The sequence below is a fragment of the Gekko japonicus genome, unplaced genomic scaffold (genome assembly GCF_001447785.1).
Source record: "Gekko japonicus isolate JY-2015 unplaced genomic scaffold, Gekko_japonicus_V1.1 scaffold1706, whole genome shotgun sequence".
Taxonomy (NCBI): domain Eukaryota; kingdom Metazoa; phylum Chordata; class Lepidosauria; order Squamata; family Gekkonidae; genus Gekko; species Gekko japonicus.
This window is the reverse complement of record NW_015177063.1, coordinates 151,700-166,568: the sequence shown is the minus strand read 5'-3', so window position 1 is coordinate 166,568 and position 14,869 is coordinate 151,700. Positions and strand designations below refer to the sequence as shown.

At 40.1% G+C, this 14,869-nt stretch overlaps 1 protein-coding gene across 1 annotated transcript in view; it reads right to left on the bottom strand.

The window, feature by feature from the left end:
- LOC107124679 (AT-rich interactive domain-containing protein 1B-like) overlaps positions 1-14,869 on the bottom strand; it is a gene marked incomplete at its 3' end in the record, with an annotated part of 378,077 nt that overhangs the window by 241,041 nt on the left and 122,167 nt on the right. The window lies entirely within an intron of this gene.

The following is a 14,869-nucleotide window of genomic DNA, read 5'->3' as shown; positions in this document are numbered from 1 at the left end:
TCCCTACATATGGGGAGAACTCTGGATTATCACTGTGCAACTCCACTAAACACAATCATCAGTATGGAGAAAGTATGAGATATTTTATTTAGTATTTATTTCTAAAATGTGCCCAAAGGAATGGAACTTTGCAATATAAAAACAATAAAATATACACAAAAAGGAGCCAACTATATAATTTAAAGAGTATTTATTTATAGAAAGAGTAGGTGTGTGGTCCCGAAAAATGTCTGCCTCTCACTCTTGAACCTATAAATGCAGCCTTAGTCACTGCACCTACAATTAATAGCTACTACGTATTATGGCATATGCAGGTGTCTGTAATAACCATGAAAGAATAAGGATCACTTCTTACATCTTTTCAGAGAAAGAATACAGAGTGCATACGTACTCTATCAGCTTGGAAGGAATCAAACATGTAAAATGTGCAGGGTTGTTGTTGTTGTTTTTAATCCAAGTCAGTGGCTAGCAGAAAAGGATTAAAGGTGGGTGATTTCTTTCACCAGCATACATCCTTTAGTCTGACCGCTATGCATGTATTTTGTTTGTACTTCAATATCCATACCCTAAACTGAAGTTAAGAAGCATCCTGTACTGTGTTGTGCACTTTCAGCAAATATATAATACTGTGAACACTGAATGCATGAGACACTTGATGCAGCACCTGAGGTATAACTGCAGGCTGTACGCAAACTAAATACTGATTTAATTCCACCTGGACATTCCAACATCATTACAATGTTCTAGGCTTTTCTTCAAGTACTACAAGATTGCCAAAACAAAATGAAAACTGTAATTTTTAGCGGCCCTCTGCCTTTTCTGATGTATGTAAATGGTAACATACATACACACCCAACTTTTGTCCTGCCCCATTTGCTAAAAGTCCTTGAGGAAACACTTTTGTCTGATCTGTAGGAGACAGAGCCACGCTGAAGATTCAGAAGTCAGCACTACCAATCAGTTCAGGAGCTGAACAAAATTACAATCTCTTGAGGGCAACAGGATTAAAAAGATGCGGCTTCTTTAAGCCTTATTTTGCTGTGTAAGCAGATAATTTGGGTCTCAATACAACAAAATCCTCCACCAGACTGCCTGCCACCAGCAAAAGAGTATCTCTGAACCGCAGGGTTTAGTCACGTAAATGAGGTCATCGCAGTGCCCCAAGCTTACAGTAGAGCCAAAATTCTGAAGGCAGTTTACTGAATAAAAGAGGGGGGAATGAAGCAGCAAGAGCAGCTGGTTCCTCTAGGATAATCAAGCTAGCAATCCAAAGATGCTACTTCCTGGGAAATATTTTTATTTTCTTCTTGGGGGTATCTGACTTACTTACTGGAAAAGTAGCAATGAGAGACACAGAGAGTAGGATTTGAAATAATCTGGGATCACACTATTGGTGTCTTACTATTGCTATCTTCCCACATTAAAGGATGATATGAGGCAGAATAGCACACTGTTCTGTAACAAGCAACTTGAATGTGACAGTGGGAGCCTGGCAGTCAGTGGATCTCTGCTTTAAATGATTGTGTAAAATAAAGGAAAGTGAGTCAGAAATGTGGAAAAATCAGGGGAAACAGGCATGAAATCCAGAAAGAAAAACAAAAACATGAAGACTAAACCATATCATAGTTTTATGAGAATTCCCCGTGCAGAGAAGTCTAGGAAGACAATCACGATCTGTCTCAACCTCACATGAAAAGAAACAGTATGAATAATTCAATAAGAGACACGATTTGCTGCTGCAAGATAATGAACTTTTCCTGTCTTAATTTTTTATTTGTTTGTTCTCTTTCCTAGCTGCTAGAACAGCTGAAATTATATCAGAAATAAAATCGCAATCTGCTTATTTAGACACATTTTGAGAACTTTTTGCCAGGACAAAGGATTGTTGAAATAAAGCTGTGGTCACTAGCTCCAAACCAGAGGTGCAATCTGTGCATTCAGAAATGCTTCCTTCTTACTTTAACCAACAGCAACATATGCAGCTCATCTCTTCCTCTCCCATGTAGGCTAGGATAGGTGCAGACATCATTCCTCAGAATGATAAATAGTTAAGAGGCTAAGTGTGTTCTCCAAGTTCTGCAGGTTGACATGTTCCACTGTCTTCCTCTTCGTCCTCCAGGTAAAATGTTTCTCTCCCTATACTTTTAAGCATTACTATGCCAGTATTGAGTTGAATGCTAGCCACAGTTAGTTTGAAATCCATTTCCAGGTATGATTTCAACTGTGGTTTAAAGCTAACAGTAAACTTACTGCTGATGAAACAAGAAGCATAATGCTGAAAAGGAACCAGGGAGGGGAGGGAAGAGGAACAGCACGTGAGCCTGAAGGACATTCCCAACTATTGCAATGTAATCCTAAAAAGGGTTGTACCATTCTAAATCCACTGAAGTCAATGGGCTTTCAAGGGTGTAGCTCTGCTTAGGACTGCACTCTTTAACCTGGTGCATTAACTCTTTAATCTATGGCACAATTATATTTAATCATTCAGGTGGGGACTGAACTTCTATTTCTTGACTTCTTGAATATGAAAAACAGATAACTCCCACGATACTACAGAGCTTTCTTATTTGCAACGTTGCATATTATACCCTCAATGGTTCTACAGGGAATATTTCGGAATAGGTCTTATTCCAACAGAATTTGCCCTTGTGGCCTTAATAGGATTTTTTCAAATTTTGCTTGAATGCAGGTTTTTTGAGAATATAAGGGATCATATTAAGCCTCTAATTGATCAATCGTCCCCTTACACCCTGGAAACTCTGTCTCCTTTGATTTGTGATAAGGATCCTAAGATCACTCTGGCAATAGCAAAGTTCATTTCAGTCCTTTTTAGCCCTTGCGACCAAAAATTGAGGAATGAAAATCTTCTGCTGTTCAAGATTTCTTAATCAACGAGCTTCTAAGGTAATAAAAGGAACAGAAAGGAAAACAGATACCCTGTTCAGAAGTTACAGTGAATGTACATATAATCTATATACAGTGTACACGGTATTTCTTTAAACGTGTGTTGAGTAATTCTCATACTATATTCAACCGATGTATAGCTGAATGTGTGATTTAAACTGCACTTTTATTCAGGTACCAATCCCCAACATCATTTGTAAAGCAAACACGTACTTGTTCTTTATTACAAACAGATTTAGGCATGTATGTACATGTTATATGTGCATTCACTGTAATACATGAACAGGGCTAGATTTAGCTTTCATCGGCGTACTGAAGACATTGTGCTCCAAGCTCCTGGACAGTGCCTGTTTATATAAGCCACAGTATTGATGGCTCATCTGGGGATAGGACCCAGAAGGTAGAACACAGCAGTTACCCACTGCTAATCTCTGACAACAGCCCATCAGATGGCAGCAGCAACAGCTGCCCCCTTCCATTCATATCAGACAGCGATGAAGAATTTGTTAGTCATATGTTGAGTTATTCTCTCAGTTTATCCCTATATAATCATTGACCAGGACAACCAAACCACCGGCAAAACCCATCTGAATCCTGACTGCAACAGAAAACTCAAGCAGCTAGTCCACAAAGTGGAATTAGCCCTTGGGAAACGCTCATGAGGTGGGTGCACCAATGTCCCTGAGTATAATTCCTCCAGGCTGAAGGTGAAACCCAGGAGCTGCCTTTGCAGCCTCAGCTTGGAAAGGAAGTGGGTTTACAGTAGCCAATTCATCCTCCTTCCACTGACTCTTGCTCTGTGCTACCAGGAGCAGTTCGGCATCCCCATCCTTTTAAAGAATGTGTAGCATAATATGCAGGCCCCATAGGACCCCCAGCTCTACCAGGAGTTGTTCCAGTTGTAGGACAGTGCCCACACAGGTGCTGCTCTACTGAGGGCAGGAAGTTTTCTCTCACCCAGAACAGGTGGGGATCTCTACCCAAGTGGATATGTAATACAGAGATGCATAAACATAACAATATCTTTGAATATAGCTTGTTCCAGGAGGTCTCAGCAATCAAGACCTAGGTGGGATAATCAGCTATGAGAAATGATACAAAGTTAACATGTGTGTATTATGGCAAGATTTCAACTGAATATAAAGAATAACTTACAAATAACTTGGAACTCTTTTCAAAAGTCATTTACTCCCTGTTACATTCTATTTCTTTAATACTTTTTTCTGTAATAGTAATGGGCATCAACATTATCTGTGACATATTTTTACACACTTGTTTTGTGAAGTAAATGTGAAGAATTATGGCTAGCCTAACAGCCATGAAGTGGGAATGAATTACTCTTATGAGAAAGGAACCTCTCAAAGCTATTTATCCCTCCTCTCAAATTATTTCAATAATTAACTTAAAGTAGCTTCTTCAATATTAATGGCACTACAAAATGGGGAAAATACCCATCACTGATGTCTGCTTCTATAGAAAAGGCTAAAAGGAAGAAATAAAGTATTTAGTTATAACTTACATGGAGGCATCATGATAGCTTTCTTTAAAACAAGATCACTTGATCAGCCCTTGTTCCAATAGTTTTATTATCAAGTTAATTAATAGACTCCTGTACTAATAACTAAATGCCAAGCAATTAATGTTACTGAACTATAAATGGTCCTGTCTATGCTCTTGCAGCAAAATCTTATAAAGCAAATGTAATTCTATCACTTCAGTGATTTAACACAGGGTTTGTAAGGTTAATATTTGCAAGCAGTTACAGAATAGAGCTATTTTAATTAACCTTCTGTGATTTAAATACTGTAAAACAAAGGTGGAAAACTTAAACAACACTATATCAACAAGAAGAAAATACTTTCTGGATCTAACCCAAGACACAGATACGATTTCTTAGGAGCATTAATTTATTGCCCTTTCAGAAATGAATGTATTTATTTAAAATAAAATCTATGCTACCTGTCCACCCAATAAGAGTCCCCAAGGCAGCGAATATCAAACATCAAAATCAAATATCAATATCAAAACATGAAAATATTACAAAATTAAAACAGCATTTAAAATAAAGTATATATAAAACAAACAGTTAAATGTGTTTTTATATATATAAACACAAATACAAAGCCCTTTCTCAGGCTTCGGTCACACGTGCCAGATGAAGCGGAGGGGAAGTAAGGCTATTTCCTTCAGAGGAATTTGACCTGCAGTTGCGTGATCACACAGTTCTTGAAAGCTGTGGGCACAGCCCACCACTGCATGATCAGATGCAACCACGGATGAGTCGGGGGGTTGCCGTTTGTTTCCGATGCACTTAAACGAGGAATCGATTAATTGCATCTCCACACTGAGGGAGTTTGTAATGATATGCATACTGAGAAGGGGGCAGAGACAACGGCACGGAGTCAGGATGGCCTAATCAGACCATCACGACGCCATGAGAGCGTGCTGGAGCAATCAGACACAGGAAAGTCCGTCCGTGGCCCGTCATACCCAGTTTATTACCAGATTTCCCCAAATATATTTTAATTCAGCTTCTGAAGCAGGGCAGAACGGGTTGCCGACGGCTGGGGGGTGCTTCCCAGATGTTGTTGTCTGATTGCGCCCTTTTAATCTGCCCGGCATTCGCACCTATGGCATGTCTAATTGTGTGTATGATCACAGCCTTAGTTTGCAACTCATCTAGCTTCAGCTGGCCTGGAGACCCAAAACAGAGCCTACAAAGAAAACCAGATGCGTAGCTTCATAGAAGAGAAGACAATCCTTAAGGTTTGCAGGTCCCAAACCATATAGGGCTTTGAAAGTCAGTAGCAGCCCTTCAAATTTGGACTGGAACCAAACTGAAAGCCAATGTCAATGGAACAAAACTGGAGTAACATAGTCCCTATGACCCACTCCAGTCAATGTTCTGGCCCCAACATTCTGTATCATTTGTAGCTTCCAGACAGTCTTTCAAGGGCAGCCCCATGTAAAATGCACTGATGCAATCTAATCTAGATGTTAACACAGCATGTCCCACAGTGACAAGATTTTTTCCTGCACATGTAGTGTGCGGTCAGATGTGCATTTTAATCTGCTGCTGCCCGCCCTCATCCATACACTGATAAGAATTCATTTACACATGAATATATTTCAAAGTACTTTAACCAAAATAAAATGTTGCTAAGTACACCTTGAGACTAGTGTTCCCTCTAAAATGAGTTAGTGTGAGCTAGCTCACAGTTTTTTGACCTCTGGCTCACACATTTTTGTCTTAGCTCAGGAAGGATGGCTCCAGAGCGAACTAATTTATGCAGTAGCCAAATCTCACAAATGCAGTAGCTCAAAACTCTAATGCCAGTAGCTCACAAAGTACAATTTTTGCTCACAAGACTCCACAGCTTAGAGCACTGCTTGAGACATGTGATTGATTTTAATTTTTTACAGATTTAACAACTGTAGCCTTCTTCTGAGTTGTTTGCCTCTCTTTAGTAAACAAGTATTCAAACTGTAAATGTGATTAATTGCTGCTTTATTTCTAGTAAATTACGGAGATTATAAGTGATATTTATCAAAAGAACACAGGTCATTCATTATCTATCATATCTAACTTGAGTGAACAGATATACTTCTGAAGCACTAATTAAGATCTCCATCCCCCAGTCTTAAACTACTTCATTTATAAGGATTTGTTTATATAAGAAGTTATCCTGAGAAATACTTCCATTAGGAAAGTTGAGTGTTGATTTCATTTTGAAGGCATGTAACTAGTGAGAGAGTCAGTGTGATGCAGTGATTAGAGGACTGAAATAGTATCTGTGAGAGCAGGTTCAAATCCCCACTCTGCCATGGAAGCATGCTGGGTGACCTTGAGTCAGTCACAGACTGTTAGCCTACCCTACTTCACAAAGTTGTTGTGAGGATAAAATGGACATGAAGAGAATGAAGTAGACTGCTTTGGGCTTTCATTGGGGGGAAAGGTGGGGTATAAATGAAGTTTTCAAAAACCTACTTAAAACTTTGAGATGTTTTCCCAATGCCAGAGACAGCTTCATATGTTTTTTAAAAAAATGTATGCAGATTTCTCTATCCAAATTGAATTGCATGAGTAAACTTTTGCCACACATATTGGAACTCCCATTTACAGACACAGCCAATCAGAGAACATAGGGGAGAGCTACAGCAGCACAAATTCCTTCCTCCCTGTCATGAGGAGGAGGAGATCGGATTTATACCCCACTCTTCACTACCCAAAGGAGCCTCAGAGCGGCTTACAAACTCCTTTCCCTTCCCCTCCCCACAACAGACACCCTGTGAGGTAGGTGGGGCTGAGAGAGCTCTGACAGAAACTGCTTTTTCAAGAACAGCTGTGCCAGAACTATGGCTTGCCCAAGGTCATCCAGCAGGTACAAGTGGAGGAGTGGGGAATCAAACCCAGTTCTCCCAGATTAGAGTCCGCACACTTAACCACTACACCAAACTGGCTCAGATTGCCCTTCTGATTCAAGGAAGAGAGAAGTATTACTGTCTTCCTTTTCAATCCCCTACATTTCAGTCTCCCCAAAACGGAAATCTTTAAGAAACAGAAAGCCTTTCAAAACAATTTAGCAAACTTATCTTTCTATTTGTAGCAACCGTTCAAAACATTTGAAATACTATAAACAAAACAAATTATAATCTAAAAAGAAAAGGAAATGAGTTTGTTTTTTCAATTTCAGGTTCAAGCTGACTGTGAGAAAATACAGATGATTGCTCAAAGAACAGATACTAGCTTTTTTTAAAAAAAATGGATTTTACTTCCTTGTGATGTCTGTATTTTACACTAGTGGGTGCAGAATTGCAAGTTGACCAACCTTTCGTGTACTCCAACCTTTAGTGGAGTACAGGTGCTTCATGAAAATAAAGAATATTCAGAGTTAAGTGGAAATCTGAGACAACCTTCTGGTCTCGAGACCACTTTTATTTTTATTGATTTGATTTTTATTCCACCCGCCCTCCATGAAACTAGATGTAAAGACGGTCAGGTCACAGCACAAAGCTGAAGTGCTCTCCTAACTGAAGAGAGCAATGAGAATATTTTACCTTGAAGGTGATCAGATGAAGATCATAGGCTTGAAGAACTTGCCAATTAATTGCATCAAGCCCACCTACAGACCCAAAGCTAGGGGTAGGATTTTGGAAAACCGAATGTCCTTGTAAGAAGATGGAACTTTTAATGATATCTAGAAATAGAATCTTTGGAATGGAGAAGAGCTCTTACACTGGTTCGATCTACAGAACAACTTCAGGGAGCTAAGTTTCCACAAGATGATAATGTTCACTTCAGATTGTGTCAGGACAGTATTCGGAATTGAGGCAGAGATTGGCAACAATGCAATCGTGAGTACTGCAGCTGTCAAAGAAAGAGGATGCTTTTGTTTCTTTCTTGGTCTTGAAGCTTCAACAAACTTCAACCTCTTTCATTTTTTGCTTCAGTGGGGCAAGTTGTTTTTTTCTCCTATCATGCCGGCCACATGACCACGGAAATGTCTTCGGACAGCGCTGGCTCTTCAGCTTTGAAACAGAGATGAGCACCGCAATCTTAAGAGTCGGATTCGACTGGCTTTCGAGCAAGGGAACCTTTACCTTTAATGGCCACTGAGGCCAAGAGAGGTCTTTCTCACAGTAAAGTCATAAGGATGGAAGCCCTGTTTAGTTTTGTTTTCCTAGCCTGCTTGGTTAGATTTAAATAGACAAGGCAGGAGTCCTCATTATAGAATTTGACAAGACACAGAAGACAACGGCTGGGCCTGTCTGTAGGTGGTATCTTGCCACCACAAGACCAAGAGTACTGGAAGGTTGTTATGGTTCCTATAGGTATAAAGTGCCTACAGATATTTGGTTTCTCAGTTTCATACTTGCAGCTATTTACATTAAAAGCAACAATATGAGAAAATATAGACTACTACTAAGAAAAGCGTGCTTTTTAAAAGAAAAATCTCGGTCTGGAGAAGGAGACTCTCAGAGTTGTTTACCAATACATTCGCCAGTGTGGCAGATTAGAGGAAACTGAGTGGGAGGCATGACTCCTCTCTTTACAATGTGTGCAGTCAGTTGCGTTTCTGAGGGGGAGAGATTTTGTACCTAAAAGCTAGCACTAGAAGTTTACAAATTATTGCTCTGCAAAGGTACAAAAACCATCACTGTGATGCAGAGACACCACACAAAAGTACATGTGCAAGTCCCAATGCATGTGTGACGGACAAAAAAATCTATAAAGAACATTATTTTCTTATAGTTGCTTTCAACGGTCTTGGAAATTTAGTCAGCTATCAGCAATTTACACAAGAGACTTCATATTTAGATGCTGCACATTTAGAAAGTTTTCTATTCCTACCATGTTATAATGGAATAAATACAAAAATGTTTATTTTGCTTTGATTTTTGATCAATTTGCTAAACGCAGAAAAGACATGGTCATAATAGATATATGTATTTTGTGAACAAAAAAAGCTATAAAGAGTTTGTGTCTTGCAAATCACAAAATACATACTGTTATGCTGTGTCTTTCATCTTAACCCTACATACACATAAAGAATTAAAAGGGCACTAGGCCAGGTAGTTTTATAATGGCTTCAAACTGTAAGACTGTATATATTGCATACAATGTGCAATACACCCTGCAACAAGTCTGACCTAATTCCAGGCTGTGCAGCAGACGATAACTATTTCAAGTGTGTATTTGTGTGTGTCTCTACCTGACAATAATACAGAATGAAAATGAAATCGATTCCAGTTCATAGCTGCAAATAACTACTGTGATAATCTATTATCATTATTTTAAATATACTTTTCACTATTCAAATTAGACCTGAAAACAGATGTGCTGGTTTCCAATCCATTGTAACATTTTACATTATGATTCTAAAGCTTTAAAAAAGCATACCTATTCTCCATAAGAACAGATATATTACTAAACACACATAAACTATATATATACTTGCAAATAGATGATTGCTAAAACTGTCAGGCACTCTGCATAATAACTTCAATACTATGTATGTAAATTCCGCCCATGAGCACACTCCTGCAAGTCTGGGGATGAACAAAGTACTTTAAGGGGAGGACCTAATTGTCCTGAAGCGTTAAAATGACATAGGCGAAATGCATGATCAAATTTTATTCTAAGTAAATAATTTTAAACATTTCCCTCCAAATATTCCCCTAACTCTATACTAGCATTTTGTCCTTTAATTCACAGGAACCCCAATTACAAATGATCATACACAGAAATCTTAAGTATGGTTGCAAATTAGTGGCACTTTAACAACATGAACAATTGTCCAGGCCTTCAACAGTCTGTCCATTTACCTTTAGACAGTTGAGAAAATATTATTATCTTCTAGCTGGAAAATTCAAATTCCTGATATTTATGTAAAAGTGATCCTACAGAAATGAGTAACTGCAACTATCTTCACATAAATCAAAATGACCCCATCACTAAGGGTTGTCTTTGACTGTAAAACTCATGACTTCCTAAAACATATAAAATAACCTTATTTACTTTAAAGGTATTAAATTATCACCATATAATGAGCAGCTGTGAAATAAAAAAGAGCATGCATATAAAAATAGTTCTAAACATTACCCTACATATATATCTATTAAGCTAACAAAATAATATGCCAAGAGGAATCTGTGCTGCAGATCTCTCTTTTGAAGAAATACAAATTAAAATAACTATTGAGGATAAACAGGTCTTTCATATGTCAAACAGCAATATCTACAAATCAATAAAACTGTGTGCTACAATAAATCAGGATAACACAAAAGAAATCCCATAATGGTTTTTATTCAGTAAACACCTAAAATAAATGAAATTACTAATGCTGTTTTGTATCATCACTAAAAAGTAAACTACACAGACATAGCTGTCCAATAATCTAATGCCTATTACATCTTCCTCTATCCCATATCTTTATAAATCCATTTAACTTTCCATTTCTTTCAGACAATTAACTTTCTTTCCTTTCATACCTTTCCATATCAGGTTGCACTCAGTACAAGTTCTTGAAGTATTTTCCCCCCAGCCTTTGAAATTCTCTCCCATAATCTTTGTATTCTGCCACCACCCCCATCTCTCACATTGGTTTATAATTCAGGGCAAGTAGGGAACAAACACATACAAGTCAAAACACAGAGGTACCACCTGCTTTTGTTGGTTCAGTCCACCAGTTAAGATCATCTTCCCAAGCCCTACTCTTTGTGCTTCCTGTCAAGGGGAGACAGCTAGCAATCAGAGGCAGGGGTTTCTAAGTGGTGGCACCCCATCTTTGGTATGTTCTACTCACCTGCCATCTACCTTACTCTCCCCTAGGTATGTGTGTTAAGTGCTGTCAAGTTGCTTCTGACTTATGACAACCCTATGAACTAATGACCTCCTATTTTAACAGAGTTGCTCAGGTCTTGCAAACTGAGGGGCATGGTTTCTTTGATTACGTCAATTCATCTCAAGTTGGGTCTTCCTCTCCTTTTGATTTCTTGGTTGCAGTATCCCTTTTGGTTGATGATGGACCCTATAAACAGAAAATCTTATAACCATTTCAATTTCTTCATTGTCATTCTTAAAGCTGTGTAATTCCCCGGTAGTCATTACTTTTGTCTTCTTGATGTTCATGTGTAATCCTGCTTTGGCACTTTCTGCTTTAATCTTCAGTAGTAGTTATTTCAAGTCTTCATTATTTTCTGCCAGTAATGTGGCATCATCTGCATATCTCAACTTCTTAATGTTCCTTCCACCAATTTTCACTCACTCTTCAACTGAATATAATCCAATTTTCCTTCTGATATGTTCTGCATCAATTTAAATACATGAGAAATTGATGTGATGGTCCAATAGTTGCTGCAATCTTTGATGTCTCCTTTTTTCAGAACTGGAACATAGATTGAATGTTTCCATTCTGTGGGCCATTGTTTTGTTTTCCATATTTGATGGCATATTCTTGCTAAGATTTTGACAGACTCCATTTCTGTGGGTTGGAATATCCCTACTGATATCCCTTCTATTCCTAGTGATTTGTTTCTTATAGTTGCTCTCAGTACAGCTTTCAATTCACTTTCTAAACCTGTAAGTTTTTCTTCAAAAGTTTCTTCTTGGAAGGAATCTATCATCCTTTCATCTCTTCTGTAAAGTTCTTCAATGTATTATTCCCATCTTTTCTTTATTTGTCCTGTTCAGTTAACATACTTCCATGTTAAACTTTCAGCATGTCTATCTGTGCTTTGAAGTTCCCTTTGATCTCTTGGACTTGTGGAACAGATCTCTTGTTCTTCCTTTTTTTGTTGTTCTCTTTTATTCTTTACACTGGTTATTATTATAATAGTTCTTTTTGTCTCTATGTATCAGTCAGTGGAGCAACACATTTAACCTTCTGATTCTATTTCTTCACCTGTGGTACCAGGCCAAAATATTACTTCTTACCTAGGCTTTTAACTAGGCATTTTAACTAAGGGGTTCCTTTTTTCTAAAGTGGTTTTAATGATCTGCTTCTAACCTGTTTTATAAATACCATTTTAGGCTGCTGAGGAGAGTTTTATGCCTTGGCTTGGGTTTTTGTTTGTTTTTGGCTTTTTACTATTGATGCTGAGTTTGTTGATGTTCTTCCATCAACACACCAGCCAACAATTCCTACAGATGATCCTGGTAGTGAGCTACATGTTCTGGTCTAGGTACATCTGCATTACTTCTGGACTTATTTCTGGACAACTTCCAGGACAAGAGCACATTTACCATGGACTTTTGAGGCTTTATGGATAAAACCATCTTTCACAGAGTATCTTTCACAAAACAATAGAGTTTCCTCCAGGGGTCTTTTTGTAGGAAAAGAGCTGCAGGAGCTCATTAGCATATGGTATGCTAATGAGCTACTAGGCTATTAGCATAATAGCTCATTAGCATATGCAACATCCCCTGACATCACCGGAAGTGATGTCAGAAGGGGAAGCAAAAGGGGGGAAGGCATCTTTGAAAGCCTCCCCTCCCCTTCCCCAGCCGGGGGGGGAAGTGAAGAGAAAAGGGGTTTAAAGTTTAAACCCCTTCTCACTAGAGTTGGGCCGCAGAAGGAGGAAAGAAGGAAGGAAGGAGAGAGAGAGTAGAGAGAAGGAAAGAAGAAAGGAAAGAGGGAAAGGATGGATGGGTAGAGAAAGAAAGAAAGAAAGAAAGAAAGAAAGAAAGAAAGAAAGAAAGAAAGAAAGAAAGAAAGAAAGAAAGAGAGAGAGAGAGAGAGAAGGAGAGAAAGGGGGAAAGAGAGAGAAGGAAAGAAGGAAAAGAGAGGAAGGGAGGAAGAGAAGGGAAAGATAGAAAGAAAAGGAGGGAAAGAAAAGGAAAGGGGAAGGAAAGGAGGGAAAGAAAGAGGGCAAAGAGACAGGGGAGGGGAGGCTCTCCCACCCCCCCACTCAAGCCTCCATCACCCCCCGTGGATCCCTCACTTACCCCGGGAGGCGGGGGCCTCTTCTGGCCTCCTCGGGCCGCAGCGCTCTGGTGGTGGCCCGGGAGGGTGGCGGGGGGGCTCTTCTAGCCTCCTCCTGGCTGCAGCACTCTGGCGCTGGCTGGGGGGCTCTTCTGGCCTCCTCCAGGCCGCAGCGCTCCAGCGCAGGCCCCGGTTACTAGCAGGGGGGTCTTCTGGCCTCCTCTGGGCTGTAGCGCTCTGGCGCGGTCCCAGGTACCTGGCAGGGGGGCCTCTTCTGGCTTCCTCTGGGGCATAGCGCTCTGGCGCGGGCCTGGGTACCTGGCGGGGGGCTCCTTTGGCCTCCTCTGGGCCGCAGGGCTCTGGCGCTGGCCCGGGAAGGCGGCGAGGGGGCTCTTCTGGCCTCCTCTGGGCCGCAGCGCTCTGGTGCGGGCCCGGGAAGTCAGTGGGGGGGGCTCTTCTGGCCTCCTCCAGGCCGCAGCGCTCCAGCGCTAGCCCATGGAGGCGGCAGGGGAGCCTCTTCTGGCCTCCTCCGAGCCGCAGCGCTCCAGCATGGGCCCTGGGAAGGCGGCGACAGGCCTCCTCGGGCCTCTCTGAGGCCACAGTGCTCCAGCGCAGGCCCCGGGAAGCCGGCGACAGACCATAGCGGGAGGAGCTGGAGGTGGGGTTTGCTGCCACCACCATTTTGCCAGCTCCTGGGCTCCCAGAGTGGCGCTCTGGCACGCTCCGGCCCCAAAAGACCCCTGGTTTCCTCACATCAACCAGGAAGATAGGACATTATCAATATTTTTTAAAATACTGAATTATTCTTAGAAAATGTAATGGGAAGAAAACTGGCATTAATTCTTCTGTGCATTTTTGTGTTATTTTATCCTCATCAAATATTTTTCAGCAGTGGTGTCTCATGGAACACCACAAGTTAAATGACACATAAAAATTATTGTGCAAATCCTTTGCTGGCACCTAATCTTTAGCTGTTCCGTTTTGCTAGACTGCAAAGGAAAACTGAATGCATCAGTTTCACTTTTCCTCTTTCATTACTTTTTACAGACAGCCCTTTAAACTGTGGTTATTCCTCAGCCTATCTTTGGAACTTAGCCTACATACTTACCTGAACTAAAGACAGCAAGCTTTCTCCAATGCAACATACTTCTTGTTTGCATTCCTCAAGTTCCAGCATAGTGGGCTACCCTTTCACCTTTCCTGAACTTAATTATTTTATAAACAAGATCCTTTTTTTTTGGCTGGAACATATAAATTCTGTCATGTTCACATTAACATCCATTAAAATAAATGCTTGGTCTGGATAGCATAAATAGATATAACCACAACATAGTACTGGGAACCTCTCTTTTTAGTACATCTAACCTGCAGTGCAGAATTATTACTACTTTTTAATCCTTAAATATCCACCAATTCACAAAGAGTTACGTAGATGCACACATGGTTATATACTTGTGCAGTATCAGTAGTATATGTAAATTTTAACCACCGTGTTTGATTTCCCACTCCTCCCCATGCAGCCTTGGGTCAGTCACAGTACT